The sequence below is a fragment of the Uloborus diversus genome, chromosome 5 (assembly GCF_026930045.1).
Source record: "Uloborus diversus isolate 005 chromosome 5, Udiv.v.3.1, whole genome shotgun sequence".
Taxonomy (NCBI): domain Eukaryota; kingdom Metazoa; phylum Arthropoda; class Arachnida; order Araneae; family Uloboridae; genus Uloborus; species Uloborus diversus.
Genome location: NC_072735.1, coordinates 69,019,300 through 69,037,295, shown reverse-complemented (window position 1 = coordinate 69,037,295; position 17,996 = coordinate 69,019,300). Strand labels below are relative to the sequence as shown.

At 34.5% G+C, this 17,996-nt stretch overlaps 1 long non-coding RNA gene across 2 annotated transcripts in view; it reads left to right on the top strand.

The window, feature by feature from the left end:
* LOC129221996 (uncharacterized) overlaps positions 1-15,604 on the top strand; it is a 555,093-nt gene extending 539,489 nt beyond the window's left edge. For both annotated transcript variants that reach the window (XR_008580560.1, XR_008580559.1), the window contains exon 7: positions 15,324-15,604. This is a non-coding gene — a long non-coding RNA (uncharacterized LOC129221996). The remainder of the gene's footprint in view (positions 1-15,323) is intronic.
* The last annotated feature ends 2,392 nt before the right edge of the window (positions 15,605-17,996 follow it).

Sequence of the window (17,996 nt, the reverse complement as noted above, 5' to 3'; positions counted from 1 at the left end):
CCGTGTAAGGTATATTTAACCCATTACCAAGGCCTGATTACTGAATAGGTCAGTTAGGCCGGGGCCGAGGGTCCCCGCTCTTTAAGGGCTCTCAAATGGATGAAATTGTTTAAGTTAAAGTCTAATTAAACTGTAAGGTTTGACTACCAGGGGGACCCAGAAAAAGTGTTTGGCCTAGAGTCTCTCAATATCTTAATCGGGTCTTGCCCATTCCTTGACATTTTTGTCATTGATATATTGTGGAATATTCAACGGAGAAATATATCTTATCGCCAAAGATGAATCTTTATGTATTACGAAACTTCAACAGTTATTGTTGATTCCTTCTATATGTTAAAGGCGCAAACAAATCTTCAATTTAACGCGGCATTTGAGCTGAACTTAAAGCAACTCATCTTTAACGACGCCGTTACAACTGCACTTTGGTAGGTCGCTGCTCTGGCGTCGCGTTCAGCGGTTCTTTGGTGACATTTGCAGTTACTCATTTTAGCATCCTGAAGCGTCCTCGTTCGAAAATAGGCCGCAGTTCCCGTGCCAACAGTTGTTACAAATGAAAAACATAGTAGAAATGTATATCTACAGTGCGGAAACATTCTGCTACAGTCAAATATAGATGATCCCCACATTTATTCCGCCTTTCCTAAGGGAGAAAGTATAAGGTGGTATTGTGGGTTCATCAGAAGCTACAAGCCGAGCGTATTATAAATAAATATGAAAATACTTAATTGCGCTGCTTCCACCTGGAGTCTTCTCTTCTTTTTTTTTTTTTTTCTTACCTAGTACCCTTTTTGTGTAAGTTAATCTCCAACGTTTCGTAATATACATGTTTTAGAATATGTGTCACTCCTTTCTGTTTGACAGTTGATATGGAAATACAAATTACATTTCCGGGGGAAGTGGATTTGACGTGTTTTTGAGCATTTTACAAAACCCAGCATTTATAAATTTTCAGGCATTGAAACTAAAAAAACGTTTTTGCAGGAATTAGTTGAATAATAAGTTGCTTCTTAGGTTCATCTTGTGTAATTTTTGCAAAGTTTAATATGATGTAAAACTCAAAAAGGTAGCCTATTTTGTAGCAAATTTGGAATCAAATGGTCAGAAACTGGTTTCTCAAAAATCCATGGAAACTTCATATTAACAAAATAATGCATGTTGCAATGAAAAGAACAATTCTGCATAGGTAATATTCTTTCTTTTCCTGTGTTTTCTCACGTTATATAGAAAAATATTAAATAGTTTTATGTTTTATCCCACGAGCTTCATCGTAAAAGGAGTTGAAGTCCTCGGGTAAAATAGGTTAGGCACCACTGTGCCATACCCAACTGGCTAAAATAAATTATAGCATCTTAGCTATATTTCATTTGAGCCAGTTTTTTTTTTTTTTTTTTTTCTTTTTCAACAAATTTAATATATTAGTTTTTGTCTCACTTTTTAAAAACATAGTGTTAAATAGTGCACGGGAGCCTCCGTGCTGAAGCCACTGAAGTGGTAGAAGCATTTGCTTCGTTTGCCAAAGTTCATGTGCTCGATTTCTACCGGTGCCCTTCATTTTCATTGTGATGGTTATTCCATTCTAACTTGTGCTCTGGGGCACATTAAAATACCCGTTTTAAAAAATGTCACTGTCAGAAATGCTTTAAAATTGTATAACCAGAATCAATATTAGGAAAAATAAACCAATTAAAATCGCACAAACACCATATCACATTAACATTATCGAATTCTGCAGGATTAAAAAAGTCAATTCTAATTCACTACGAGTATCGCATAGCGCATAGTGATATCTTCTATAAGATTTATTCGAAATCGTCTTGACTGTGAGCGAGCTTTGAAAAAGGACTGAATTCGCTTGTGGACAAAAGAAACCTTACATTTTTTGTTAACTCTGAAACACGCGATAGCAATTTCGGTTTTATTTGTACTTTTATTGCATTTGTTTTCTCATTCATTAAAATAATACTATTGTTTAAAAAACTGTAGTCTCAACTGCTTAAAATTAACATTGCCAACTTTAAAATTATACGCAGTAATCTATTTAACATTGTACCAGAAGAATTCTACTAATTCCGGGAGGGTTAAAAAACTTGGCCATAATTTACTCTATCGCTTTCCATGCAGTGATATCACTTTAAATATATATATATTAGGGTGTCCCCTAAAAAAATGAAAGTCGTTTTTTTAAGCGCATACCCTCTTATTTTTTTCCTTTTATATCAAAACCGTTATAAAAAAAAGTTTCATGCAATTTGAAGCACGGTAACCCGTGCCGACTTGCGCCTAAAGGCCTAAACGTGTAAATAGCACGTGTATTCATAAGCAAGCGAACGCTGGGGACGCGATACTTTGCGAAGCTCAAAGCAGCTGTAAATAGTGCACAGAAAACAAATGAAAACAGAAAAACATATTTGGGGGGGGGGGGCTTATCCGTGGCAATTTGCAAACCGTCAGTACGAATACATTCCGGTCAGCGAGCGCAGTATAGTCCTTCCATAATGAACGGAACATGGCAGTGGAATTGCAAAGTGCGAAAAAAGAGATATTTTTAACAGAAGTCGCATAAAACACCGAATTACGGGCTTGAAACTTACCTCTAACGGACGAATTCTGCCTGTTTTGTTTTATGACATCCGAGAAGTAAATTTAACCATCAGTGAAAGTGCAAACCTCGCTATTCGGGAATGCATCATCATTTGTGAAAAGGCACGAATTCCCACCAAATCGTTGCTAAATTGTGTGAATAAACTTAAAAACCTGTATCAAATTTGGAGAGACTTACAAAAAAGTGCTAAGAAACTGCAAGAAGTATTCAGGCAGCGCCAACAAGAATTTGAGAGTAATTTAAACAATTTATTCAATATTGCACAAACTGATGCACTCCGGTTAATCAAAATAGAGGAAGATGGGATTTTCTTGCAACTACAAAGAGAGCCCGGCCGACGTGGTCACTTTAGGTGGAATGGATAAAAAACTGGCCGACAAAGAGGGAAGGGCTCGACTTCGAGCTGTCAAAGAAGAAAACAGGTGCATTAAATACGATTCCGCTTCAACATCCTCGGAATTGTATGAACCTGTACAAGAAGATTTCTCTTCGAGCTCTATGAAAATATTAATTCAGAAGATTTCCCTGAAACATATATATCAGTACCTGGAACAAGTATATTAGAACCTGGAGCAAGTATATCAGAACCTGGAACAAGTATTCCAGAACCTGGAGCAAGTATTATCAGAACCTGGAACAAGTATTCCAGAACCTGGAACAAGTATTATCAGAACCTGGAACAAGTAACTATGTAATGAGGAGCGATTTTATTACTTCAAAGTCAGTTGCTTCATTGGATAGGTGTCCAAGTATACGAGATTATGTGTTTATTCTTGAAGCTACTATTGACGTACTTGAGTGTAACATTGATGAATTTCCCATAAGTAAATCTTCAATTCAAAGAATTCGAACCGAAAAGCGGTAGGAGCACGAGAAAAGAATAAAAATTTGTTTTCAGTCCGAGGTACCATATGTAGTGAATTTACCTTGGGATATGAAACTGATGCCTACTTTGGGTGCTCAAAAATCAAATGACGACTGCTCATCTATAATTATTTTATGTGACGAACATTTATATGAAAAAACTATAGATGATAACTATACATTGTTGAGTTTAAACTGGATAATCCAACAGGAAAAGAACAAACACAGGCTCTTTGAAGGGCAGTTTTAGATTGGAATCTCGAAGACAAAGTTAAAACTCGGTTGTGATACCACTGTTTCCACAACAGGTCCTTTAAGTGGTTCTAACGCTATTCTTCAGCAAAAAATTGACAGAGAAATGCTTTCCTTTGCTTGCTGCCATCATATATATGAACTGATCTATCCCACTAAAATACAGTGCTATGGAGGAGCTGCGGAGTTGTTTCGAACTGTACCCTAACTTGGAAAATTTACTTGACTTTTACCGTGTTGAACTTACTAATATTGCGGTCAGGGATGACTATCAAGAACTGATAGAACTGCCTATCATATTTTTAGGTGGAGATACAGAAAGTGAATTTAAAATAAGACCACAGGGAGCCATGCACCAAGCTCGGTGGATGGCTCGAGTGATTTACTCCCTAAAACTATTAATGTTTAGTTCATAACTAAAATTAGATACGAAGGAAAATGAAGCATTGTTTGATGTCTGCTTGTTTTTAGTGACAATATACGTGAAGCCATAGCTTCAATGCATTTTGGAAGTCAAAGCATTAAAAAAAAATGTGCTTTTTGAAAAAAGTACGAAAATGTGGACCCAATCATCTCTAAAGCTACTCTACAAAAATTCATCCAGCTTTTAGGGTATGGTCAATAATATTTCATTCCTTGATGTGAAAAAGACTGTTTCAATGCTTAGAGCAGTAAACGATGCAGCTGAAAGAGCGGTAAAAATGATGCCGGACCTTCGTGGTTTGCTGATGAGGAACAAAAACAATTTGTGCTATGATGCGTTCAAGAGCAACGGAAGCTCTATCCTGACTTCAAAAAGCAAATATTGAAATAAAAATATGTGAAGTAATGTTTCTTTTAGTCTAATATTGTTGTAAATATCTGCTTTAAATAAATTGATGTTACGTGTAGTAAGGGATTATACAGTTAGCAATCTTTCCACTGTAGTCGCCGTACAGGATTTCAGGTCCAACTTTGACCTCAAGTTGGCACGCGGGTTCCCGTTATTTTATTGAAATAAAACTTTTTTCTCATGTTTCTGAACTGAAATGGAAAAAATTTGGAGGGTATGCGTATTCGATTTCAAAATTTTTTTTGTCATTATATCTTGGGACACCGTAATATATATATATATATATATATATATATATATATATATATATATATATATATATATATATATATATATATATATATATATATATATATATATATTTGTAGCGGAAGACAAAGTTTGCTTGTGGATAGCAAAATCGCCAGATTTCATGTTAAGAATTCTGTTTTTATTGACTTTTTTTCTCATTTGTTTTTAAAAAAGGCAACCGTTTTAAAGTCTACTCAGCCAACTGTCTAAATTTCTTTTATTTATTATTGCTAAAATTAAACGCAATCGTATCAGAAGAACTATACCGAATTCGGCAGGATTACAAAAGTCAAGCATAATTTACTGGGAGTATCACATAACACGCAGTGATATGATATCATCTTCCACAAGATTTGTTTGCGGCCTCCTTGACTGTGGGCGAACTATGGAGGAAGATAGAATTCGCTTGTGGATAGCAAAATCCTCAAAGTCTTCAAGACCCATTATTCATCGTCAAACGGAACATGTCCTCGTCTTGCTCATTACCAGAGGGGCAAGGATAGTGGGCCTTCGGGTTGCAGACTCCGCGTTTTGACACGTGTCGCGAGCGGATATGAACTGTAATACTAGTACATACATATTCAGCAAAAGGGGCTGGGCCTCTTGATGAACTTCTGTTTACAAGAAATCTAGCAGTTAAATTTAGGATGTAGTATAACGCACTCTTTTCTTTGATATTTGTGTTTCAAACTACTATTAGATTACCTATTATAGAAACACGAGTTTTAACATGTAACATCTCTTGTTTTAATTTCGCATGTTCTGAAACAGATGGTGTTGTCGTGTGTCATTAGTTAAAAATTTTCTTTCAAACATTTTCAGGAGCTTACTTTGGTGCACGAAAACTTTTATGAATTGATTTGAATAACTTTGGAAGAGGAAGGGTTCAGAATGTTCATAGCTAAAGTTATTTTCTCATAGTTATAATTAGTCATCCCGAAATATATTGCTTCAAGCCAGTACAACCACTACTTTACTTCTGGAGGGAGGGCTTATAACAATCGTAACATGTTTTTTAAATTATCATATTGAGATTAGAAATAGTCTGAAATCAAGAGCTCTGGGAGATCGACCTCGACTGCAAAACCCTTTTTCGCTACGCCCTTGCTTTTAACTGTTTTACGTTTTATGATTGTCTGTTCAATATAATTTTACAAGTATGTTGTTTAACTCAATGCATGACAAGTTTTTCTGAAAGTTTTCCCTTTCTTTCTGAATTTATGAGATTATTTGCATACCTTGTTGAAGACTACTTATGGAGTTTGTTTAGAAGACCTACAAAGTCAATTTTGATCGTCCGCAATGCAAACTAATTGATTATATCCCCTACTGAAGCAATCATTTCAGGTTATACAATTTGATGAATACTTTACCATCTAAAAAGGAATTTTTTAATATTAGATTAATGTATAACAAAAATAGTGAAAAGCAGTATTGTGTTGCTAGAAGTCTATAAAGAAGAAGTCCAAGGTGCCGGTGCGACTACCGGTCGCACGTGACTATTTCCTCTCGCTCCTGAGGCATAATACATAAAAAAAAACTTATTTTCTATCTGTGGAAACTTATGCAGATTACCTGTAAACTCTATTCAAGGTTGTTTAACAAATTTATGAAGACTCAATTTTGTAAAACAAGTGTTTAAAAATGTACAATAAATGTTGACTGAATTTCAACGTAATGTATGGATGATTTTGGTTCAAATTTAAATATGGTAATCAAATAAGGATTTGCTAATGAGTTCTACAGAAAAAGGTACCAATGGAAATAATTCCTAAATCTCAAGAACGAGTTTTTATCTCTAATCCCCAGTCGAAGACGAAGTTAATCCAGCTCTGTCTATTACACTATTGCACATATGACTTCTTCACAAAACGAGCTTAAAATCCTTTTTCAATTTAAATAGCGACCCCAAACTGCAAATTGAGTTAATTTATTCATTCCTCCGTGGATGTTATGCCAACATAATTGACGATTTTGTTTTAGGTGCGGACAGCGCTAAGCGCCTGGAACATGATCCCTTGAAGACCCTGCTGCACGGAAGTTGGAAGCACGTATATCGTGCAAGAATTCGTTTTATAACCAACTTCTCTGCAGCAGGTTAGATACTTCAGCTTTTACAAATTCAAAGGCACCTACTTGCACGCGTTGCTGTAGTACTGTTTCCATGAATATTCATGTCAAATCGGAACTTGAGCCAAACTTTTGAATGAAGGCAAAGTAACAATATAGACATGGTGTTAAATCATATTCAAGTTCTGAGAAGTCAAATACGTCTCTCTTTAGGGAGAAAGAGTAGCTAACAATGTGTATTAATTTTAATTATGCTGTTATTCTGACTTCATTATCAAAGGTTTCATGTTAATGTGTTAAAATATAAAAATTTACAAATGGTATTTGTAAGGTTGTACAATGGTGTTTGCGGATGAAGAAACGCGTTTGACTTAAAAGAAGAACTGAATCGTTTAGAAATGTGTGACATATCTTAAAATGAAAAGTCATTTCGAAAAGTTCATTCATTCAAAAAAAAAAAAAAAGGTTTGACTTTTTGATTCAGAGATACCCCCGCCCATATATGAGTTTATGTATAAAAACACTTTATTGTTGTTCCTGTTGTCCAGCCTTATCTATTCACTGCTGAGTGGAGCTCTTCTCCGACATTATCATAAAATAGGATTTTCAAATTTTATTTTTCAATTAATCTACTGAAATTCCTTTTATAAGACCATCTTGACTGCTGAAATGACTGAATTTTTATGACGTGAGTGTGAGGACAACAAAAGAACTTAGAAACTCAGCTGTTGTCCTTTTTCCTCCAAGTTTGTTGGCTTTTCAAACGTTACATTTTCTTTTAATCCCATAAAAGATTTCAGTTTTAGGTTTTTTCCCCTGCTATATTGACTTTTCCGAACACTTTGTGTAATTTTTTTTCTGGGAAAATGTAAGCTTGTCCGTGTCAATCTCCTTAAAGTTTTCTTGCATATGTACTATTGACGTCGTTGTTGCAGCTTTTTTTTTTTTTTTTTTTTTGCAACGGCCAATATCCTTTTACTTGGTAACCTGAAACACATTTTTCAGAATTTTCATTAGTAGCCAATTTTTTGAGATACTGATCGCTTTTTTTAACTCAAAGTAAGAAACGATAGATTTTTTTTAACTCGTTGACGTTAACAACTCTATAAGTACATAAAACAGTGTATGTAATATAGCTTTAATAAATTAGTTTTATAAAGAGCCTATCTTGAGTTAGGTAGAAAATATGTTACCTATTACTTGAAGTCTTTTGCTTTTTTTTTTTTTTTCATTTAGTCGCCCTGTGGTCAGTGGCGACTGCCAATTTCGACCGTTCGCTCAGAATACAATTGGCGCATCTTCTGAATGTGAAAAGTGACCGTTTGTGAGGCATACATATTTATAAATTATATCCCAATAGAGGTTTTAAGCAGGGCAGCGGAGTCGAAAGATAAATGACAGACTCTGACTCTTATACCCAAAAATCAGTTCGCCTCTGACTCCAACTTTGTAGCTTAACAAAACTAGACTCGATGGAAAATTGAGTGACTCTGACTCTTTTACCCGAAAACCAGTTCGCCTTCGACTCCACAACTCCGACTTCGTAGCCTTGACAGAGCTGCGGACTTGAAGAAAAAATGATCAACTACGACTCTTTTACACGAAAATCAGCTCACTTTTGACTCCACAATTCCAATTTCGTGGCCTTGACAGAGCTGCGGACTAGGAGGAAAAATGACCGACTCCGATTCCGACTTTCCTTTACCCAGAATCAGTCTTTTCTCCATCTCTTAGAATGTTGTCCATGGTTCCAAAATCGGTCTTGACTCCGACTCGTAATCCGGACAGAGCTGCGAACTGGTGGGAAAATGCCCTGACTCATGGAATTGCAAAACATCCGACCCTCAACTCCTTTACCCCGAAATCAGTCTTTTCTCCACCTCACCAAACCTCTTAGAATATTGTCTAAGGGTTCAAATTCGCTCATGACTCCGACTCCGCCCTCGCAATCCGGACAGAGCTACGGATTCGTTGGAAAAATGCCTTTCTGGAATTGCAAAAACTCCATCCCTCCTTTGAGCGAAAATCAGTCTTTTCTCCACCTCACCCCACGTCTTAGAATATTACCTACGGTTCCAGAATCGGCCTTGACTCCGACACCGCCCTCTTTAACCCGAAAGCGCTGTGAACTCGTTGCAAAAATGCCTGACTTTTGGAATTGCAAAAACTCCATCCCTCAACTCTTTTGCGCGAAAATCAGTCTTTTATCATCTCAACCCACCTCTTAGAATGTTGTCTACGGTTCCAAAATCGGTCTTGACTTTCACTCCGCCCTCGTAACCCGGACAGAGCTGCGGACTCATTGAAAAAATGCATAACTTCTATAATTGCAAAAACTCCGTCCCTCAACTCCTTTGAGCTGAAATCAGTCTTTTCTCCACCTCACCCCACCTCTCAGAATATTGTCTAAGGTTCCAAAATCGGTCTTGATTCGGACTCGGCCCTCGTAATCCGAACAGAGCTGCGGACTCGTTGCAAAAATGCCTGACTTCTGGAATTGCAAAACCTCCGACCCTCAACTCCGTTGCGCGAAAACCAGTCCTACTGCGATTCCACAGCCTGGTTTTTAAGAACCCATAATAGGGAAGTTGCAACCTATTAAATGTTCATATTTTGGCTATTGGATATTGTTAATTGACCCTCAAAACTAAAAATTTCACCGTCGGCGAATTTTAAAACACCGTGGTTGATTTTTAATGAATTTTTAAAAATCCACGCGCAAAAGTGCGTGCTTCTGAAACGTCACGAACCTACGTCACAGGGCGCGAATGGGCAGCCTTCCGCCGAAGATCCCTTGTTTTCGCTATGGACATTTTGAGCGCGCTGATATTTTTATTTTTTAGAAATTCAATAATCCTTTTGAACACACTATGGAGGCCGGATTCGTTAAAGCACAATCTGAATAATCTTCCTCAAGTAACATCAATGAGATATTCGAATATTTTTGAGAGGATGAGAGGTTTAATGTTCCAGAAACGCGAGAAGTTAAATGCGAGGAGAAAGCCTTTTACGTTTCGTCTTCGAAGTCGAATGCGTGACCTTCGCTTCTCCCCTATCGGAAGAGGGGGATGACGTCACTTCCTATGCCATTTGACGTCACAAGAGCTTGAACTTTAAAAATTAATTTAAAAAAAACTACTTATCGTATCGCAAAAATTTTTTCACTTATGATGTTCATACATGTTACTCTATCATATAAAAATAAAATTGAAAAATCGAAAACTTCCCTATTGTTGAAATTGTTTTGGAAATAAATAAGTAGCCGAAGCATATTCCAACGGGTTGGATAATCTATTACAGTATTGACGTTTAGTTGCACCTATGTGAGTGAAGCAACCGCGCGACCCACACTTCCTTTTCGGAAAAGGCATTATCTGCGAAAAAGATAAGAGAGCAAAGAGGGAAAATAATGGCGCTGCCGAGCTGACAACTTAATCGAAGGGCGCTAAGCCGCGACTCCATTTTTATCGACGCCCGAGCCCCTGCTGATAACAACTCCTGACATTTTGTGACGTCTGACTCGCCTTACCCCCTCTATGCGTGGCGTGGTCATTTATTATTATATTAAATGCGACACCTGTTCGCCGAACCAGTACAGGAATTTGTATAAGCGTCCTGAAATTCTGGACATAATTTGCGCGCTAGAGGGAGCTAGTAATTTTTCTAAACATTGAAATGGAGAGAGAGGATAATTTTCATCCAGAAAAGCATCATTCAAAAATAATTTCACCCCAAATGTATAACTTTATATTTTAATAGAGCGGTTAATTTTACTCCAAAATATTAGTATATAATCTTTAGGCGAGCTAATGCTTTAAATAGCGTTGTTTTTCTTGTTACTGTTCCGTTATTACTAGTTTATTGCTATTGTACAAAAGATAATGTTTTTGCTTTTTATTCTTACCTCTTCCTACGAGCGTCTAGGACAACCGTCCCGACGGCTAGAATAAACCTGAGGCTTAAGCCACCTCTAATAGATGGTAACCCCACATTTCTTCCTTCTCCATAATTTATGCGCAGTACTAAAAAGTAGGGAAAGTCTCCAGTATTTTGCACCGAAGGCTATGGACAGATTCCAGGACTTTCGGAGCTGCGGATTTAACGAGCAAGGTGTTTTCCGATGGCAAGCCTGACACCCAAGATCCTCCGAATCCGATTTGTTGACCACTAAACACTTCATGGTCCTTTATTTGACTTGCCTGAGTTACCATTAAGCGTACCAATTCCTTAAAATGTGGCACATAATATCGTCTTTAGGGTTCAACGTATTGAGAAAATCCATTGGTGACGGTATGATATTTTTGATGAAATACAAAAAAATTAAGTGAAAGTATTTTCATTTAAAACAACTATTTCTTTCTTTGTATTTCATCGTCAAGAATTAAAATACGAAAAAATAAATAAATAAATAAAAAAACGAAAAACCATTTTTTGTTTTATTTTTTAATCTGTATGCTTTTTTTTCTTCATAGCCGGATGACAATTTTGTCAATTAAGATTTTGTACTTCTTAGACAAAACGAAATTTCTGTGAATTATGTATAAATTCATTATTTTAACTGATGAATCCTTTTAAGACAGAGAAATAGTAATAAGAAACTTGAATAGTATTTCAATCATTATATTAAAATTATTAAAGTTTATGTGATATGGTGGAAAGAATTTTCTAAGCCCATTTATCACAAAATGAGTGACCAGTAAATGAACAAAGCACAATAGGCGAAATAATTCATAAATTCATTCCAATAAAATTACAGGGTGGGCGAGGGGGAGGAATTTTCATAAAAGTTGTCGATTCATGAAATTGACCATTATGTAATTGTTGTTGACCGCAGGTAATAAAATACAGTAAGCCGCGATTTTACATCCACAAATCTACGTTTTTCTTAACGTTTCTTCCATCAGGTCCCAATTTTTCCGTATTACTAATAATGTTAATTGAACCCGGACTGTAAGTTTGTTGTATTTATAAATGTCCCGCATTTTCCTGGGAGGTAAAAAAGAAAAAAAAAAACAAAGAATTATTCTAAAATAAACAATATGTTTCATCTGTGCTTTTTAAAAGATAATTCACGGTGTTGAAAGTTAATCTATGAAAACAGAAATGGTACTGGAATTTTCGTCCGCCAGTAAAGATGAACAAGAAGAACCGGAAGCCCAGCGGGCACAGCTCTTCCTTTCTTTCAATATTTCATTCAAAAGCTTACAAATAGGGAATGACTGTTTTCTTTCTCATAAAGATCAGGAAAACAAAACTAGCAAAGTATTTCAATCCTGGAAGATTCTGCATTTACTTTGAACTCAATGACTCAACTCTTTTGCTCCAGTTTGGTTACAGCATTCTGCTTTCATTTTGTTCTTTCTTTTCTTTTCTTTCTTTTTTTCTTTTTTTTTTTGTAAATCTTTATCAAGTCAGCGTAATTTTACATCAGGTGTGGAATCAAATACCATTGTGCGTATTGAAATTTATTCTAAGCTCAAAGTAAAATGTTCAAAAGATTACCTAATTTTCAAAAAAAAAAAAAAAGAAAGAAAGAAAGAAAAAGGAAGACAGATAGAAAGGAAAAAGAAAGACAGAAACGAAAAGGAAAAGAAAGGCAGATAGAAAAGAAAAAGAAAGGCGGATAGACAATAAAAGAGAGAGAGAGAGGAATGGGGAAGAATGAGGCGAGTAAGAACCAAAAGAAATAAAAGAAAAAAAAAGAAAACGAAGCAAAAAAAAAAAAAAATAATAATAATAATAGTCCGATTCTGTCCGTGAAATCTAATTCACAAACAGAATAAACAATAATTGACCGTATGGAAATTTATTGAAAAAGCAAATTACAACTTTCTAAATATTATTTAATTTTCAAAAAAAGGTGTATGAGAACTGATAAAATTAAAATAGAAAAGAAAGAGAAATAAAAGCTCATTCGTAGGCGAAACATTATTTTAACCATTCATCCTTCATATCTGACATGTGAGAAAACTGATGTCGTATTACACACTTGAACGTAAAAGTATCGACAACATGATCAAGTGTTTATCTTAAGGAGATCAATTAATTCAATACTAGTCGAAAATCAAAATAAAATTTAAAATATATTCAAGTGCATATAAATAAATCAAAAACGGACAAAAAACACCGAGGTGAAAGTCATAGCTACGCGTCAGTTTGATGTATATTCTACGGTGTTTTATATTTACCATAAAGACGTAATAATGAAGCAAATATTATATTTGTGACACGTGTCAATTAGTAACTGCTACTAAAAACTGCACGCAGTGTTCATCATTGGAATATCCAAACAGAGAGTAGGGGGGGGGAGTGAAATACTGTTGTGACAATAGCTGATGGGGTGTCAAGCAGATCAAGTCAGCACACCTATTCTCCTACATATATTCTTAAGAAACATCGATAGAAGAACTCATCCCCCTCTCAAGAGTAGAAAAAATATTGTAAAGTCACTTAAAAGAACGCATAAAAGTCCGGAAAACGCTTAACTGTGACCCTAGGGCGGCCATTACTGTCTATTTTTGAAAAGGAAGCATTCAATAAAGAGCGTGTACTGAAGAGACACTACATTTGATGAACAAGCACGGTAAAAGCGCCGTCTGGTGGTGAAACGGCGCTGGCCCCACAGGCTAAACAAATCCATGTGCCCATAAATCAGGCAAGGATTGTTCCCATAAATTAAAGGATGCGGTTTTCTGAAATTTATCTTGACTACACTACAACAAGACGTGAATGTGAGAGCCGTTCCAGAGAGGGTTTTTTATTTTCCAGCTAATCTTTTTCGATTTTTCTTTTTCGCCAGCTCTGCTTGCTGCCCCTATTTTCTTCATTAGACGCGAGATTAGATTCAGTAAGCGAATTTTTGTCTACTCTTTCATTTGTGGTTGCGGAAGCCGAGACGTTGATTAATCGATTCGGGAAAGAGTGATTTTTTCTTATTATTTTTAAATCTGTAATGAGTAGATTCTTGATTTAATTGCGCAAAGGAGGTAATAATAGTTTGTTTCATCATACTCGAGGGATCGTTAAATTTTTTTGTTTATGTTACCGGACCTCATGGTTCGTAAACAAAAATTATTCTTTGTAGAAACAATAAACTGTCGCACGTTTAGCAAAAAATAATAATAACGCTGGATATATCGCACACTAGAAATGAATGAAAAAGTGGTCACATATTCTATAATACATAAAAACTAATGAAATACGCAAAATCTATCATGTGAAAATTAATGAAAACAGGATCGCGCTCCATGAAGTTTCGCCAAGAACTAAACGAGCCTACTTTTTTGCATAACAATATGAAATTTCTGATAGTTAAGACTGCAAATTATGCCAAACATATCTCTTTAACATTTAAAGCTGATTTCCAGAAACAAAATATGCTTCACTCATCTCATGAAATACATATGTAAAAAATAAATGAACGAACAAATAAAATAGTAGCATCTTTTGAACAAAGCAGCTAATATATTTTTTGCTTTAAAAAAAAAATGCTTTAATTGCTATCAAAAAAGGAAATAGCAGAAAGACAGACCGACAGCAATACATTTTCTCCATCTCTTTACCCTATTTCATAATTCTTATTATGAAATAATTATTTCATAATAAGAATTAGGAAATAATTAATATTATGAAATAATTATTTTTTTCGTTTCTTAATTAGTTTCTAAGTTTAATTATTTTATTTAGTTTTGACTCTCTTTTTTTTTTTGCAAGAAACCATTGAATGTTTGTTTGCGTATCAAAAAACTTTCCATACTTCCTGTTAACCGACTTTTATTCAACTTGAATAGTTCCTAATACTTATTTTCTCTTCGCAATTAGTACCTAATATGTATATTCTTTGGAAAAATCGTCAGTACAAAATGTAATCTACTTAGGTATCAAGCCGGGTTACAACTCTGGTATCAAGCATGTCATAATAAAATCATCACTTCTGATTAATTTGGATCTGAATTAGCTTTCGTTTCTTTTTCCAAATAAATAAATAAATAAATAAATATAAATAAATAAATAAAAGGAAAAAAAAATATATTGTGCAAGTTGGGAAAAATAGAAATGAAGGACGAAAACAAATAAAATGGAAACTAGAATCATGCTCATTACTCTAAAGCGGAATAATAATTCTAATTTACGATATTTTATAATATTTGTCTTATAATTCTATATGAATTGCGTAAATTAATAATTTTGGCTAGTTGAAACTGGCAACCTATTTCGATTGCGAATAAATACCTAGATCTAGAATCAATAAATATTTTTCAAAAGAGCAAAGTTTTGAAAGTACATTTTTTTAAAAACAAACGTTATCCAACAGCGCAACCGGAATTGTCTTCCAAATGGTAAGAGGGGGGAGGGATGACTCGTAAACACTATGTCTTTATTTATATCTGATTAGTGTCTTTTCTTTTCCAGAGCCAACTCCAAAGAAGCAACCCTTTAGTTCCTGAACTGAGATGGCTACAATGGGGCAAAACCTTGTAAGCTGATTGGACAAAAGAAGGCCTACATGCTCGCTAAACTGGATTGGTTCTCGGAAAGATATTCATTCATAATTTCGCCTTACGTCGACGAATCTGTGTTTAAGCGCAAGAATCTTCATAAAATCTTATAAGTTTATAATGAACCCTTATGTAATTTGAGGAAAACTTTGATTTTCTCTCTAATGGTACTGTAAAATGTAAAATAAAATAATAGAAACGTGTGTTTTTGTGTAATATTTATAAATTGTTTCTAGTTTTAGCTAAAAGTGAATTTTTCTAGTCATTTTTAAGGGAGTGAAGTTGAAAAATTGAAATTGAAGATTGTAATTTAAAAAAAGGCACACATATTTTAAAATTAATTTATAATTGATGTAATAAATTTAAACATTTTTGTTATCTCTTTGATGGGATAAACATGCTACTCTATCACACAGATGATAGATTTCTAAATAACATAACAATTGAAAAACTAATTTAATTGGTGAAGAGGGGGTAGGCAACATACAAATTGGCTAACAGTGATTGAGTGGTGTGTATCAGTAAATGTATTTGTACAAAATATTTCAGTGCATTTTTTTTCGTTCGAAATGAAAGTAATTAAAATAACCTTGAAGTAAAATTCACAAGACGAAAATAATTTTAGAATGTATTAAGAGTAGATTAAAATATAAATTAGGATTACAGAACTTGTGCAAATCGAATTATCATTTTACATCAACATTTACTTAAAAGTAATAAATAAATTAAGTACATGAAAGCATATTTTCTAAACACTGCAAAACCTACCAATACGGTAATGCTATCTTCCTAAGAAAGATCTCTATTTTTCTTGGAAAACTATTTAGAACATCTGAGTCTAATTTACTACACTTAAGATACAGAAATAAAAACATATCAGATTTAGATAAACAAGACTAAATACAGTTAGTCAGGATTAGCAATTTCGCTGTTTTTAACAGCTTCGCTCATATTCTTATGCCCACTGTCAAAAATTGCTGAATTTTTAAAAAATCGTATTGTTACCAAAAGTTAAAAACAATAGCTACAAAAACACTTAAAGTGATTTATATTGTCCTGGAAAATGGGATGCAAAACAAATTATTTGAATAGAAGCAGTGCAATGTTGTCCCAGACAAAAAAAAAAAAAAAAAAAAATCTAAATATTTGCAAAGTTTCCCATTTTTGCTTCACAGTATCACAAGATTTTCTGTCATTTGTAATGTTACATAAAAATTTACAATGCTGTATGCGAACTTTTAGCAACAAAATACATACAGTGGCGAATTTTTGATTATTCAGTAAACTGTGTGCAGTGTTGCAAACTTATTTCCAAAATAAAAATAAAATTACAAAATATGAGCTGGTGCAAATTTAATGCCCATGCTTCAAAGCGACAAAAAATAACTATACTAGTTTTATTGTCTGGTGCCGTTCAACAAATTCTACCAGCACCTGCCAAACAGAGATTCGAAACTAGGTGGTAAACTCTTGGTGTACCCAACATTGAGTACCCAACTTTTTTGTTTTAGTTACCAGAATTTTCTTCCTAAGCGTAATTTAAAATAATTCAAGCAGATAAAGCAAAGTTTTCTGCATAATATATCAAGTTACCAGAAAAGGAAGACTGGACATAAATTACGATTTCCAAAATAATTTTGTATAAAACGTTGGTGGTCAAACAAAACGACTGGATATTAAATCATGGTTGTCAAACTGAAGCTTTTAGTTGCAAAATACGACTAAGGAAGATTTATTTCGAACTCTGATTCCACATCTGGTGATAAAACGTAATGCATATCTTAAATTGGAGGTGCCCAAACTTTTTCGACCTTCATATTAAAATAATTCTCACTGGCTGCAACACATATAAAAACTTTCAAAATATTTAAAAAAATTCGAAATAACATGGGAATATATGGAAAGGAAAGAAAATTATGAACCAAGAATTGTTGTTATTATTACTATGCTTCTTTTGTTATATTCACCTTTTTTTCAGAAACCAATTTCTAAATATTTGGCTTTAAATTTGTGACATTGTCATTCATTGTGCTTTTCGATTTGTAACATTTTAAACAAAACAACGGGCCACATGAAACAGTTTTTCTGGCCGAATGTGACACATAGGCTGTAAGTTGGGCACCACTGTCTTAAATTATGGCTTATTTGACAACATGTTCATAGTTTTATTTTCAAGATCCAATATGCTTATAGAAAGTATCTAAGACTTACTTTCGCGTATGCACAATACTTCAATTTTTATTTAAAAAAAAGTTTACAAATCGAAAAATAATGAACTACCTAGCAGTGAGCAAAACATTTGCAACATTAATGACAACCAAGTTTGTTTGCTGAAATGCTTCCTGACACAAATGCATGTTGGAAATGACCTCACACTGTCAAAAATGAAACGCTCAATTTTGACGATTCGGCAATCCTCGAGCACTATTTCGTTATTTTCGACGATCCTTTCGTCACCGAATCACGTGATATTTGACGAAACCAGAAATCTCAAATTTTTCACGAAATTATTTCGTCCCGATTTCGTCACATTGCAGTGCATTCTGGGAGTTTTCGTTTCAATCTTGTACTTGCTCGTTAAATTATC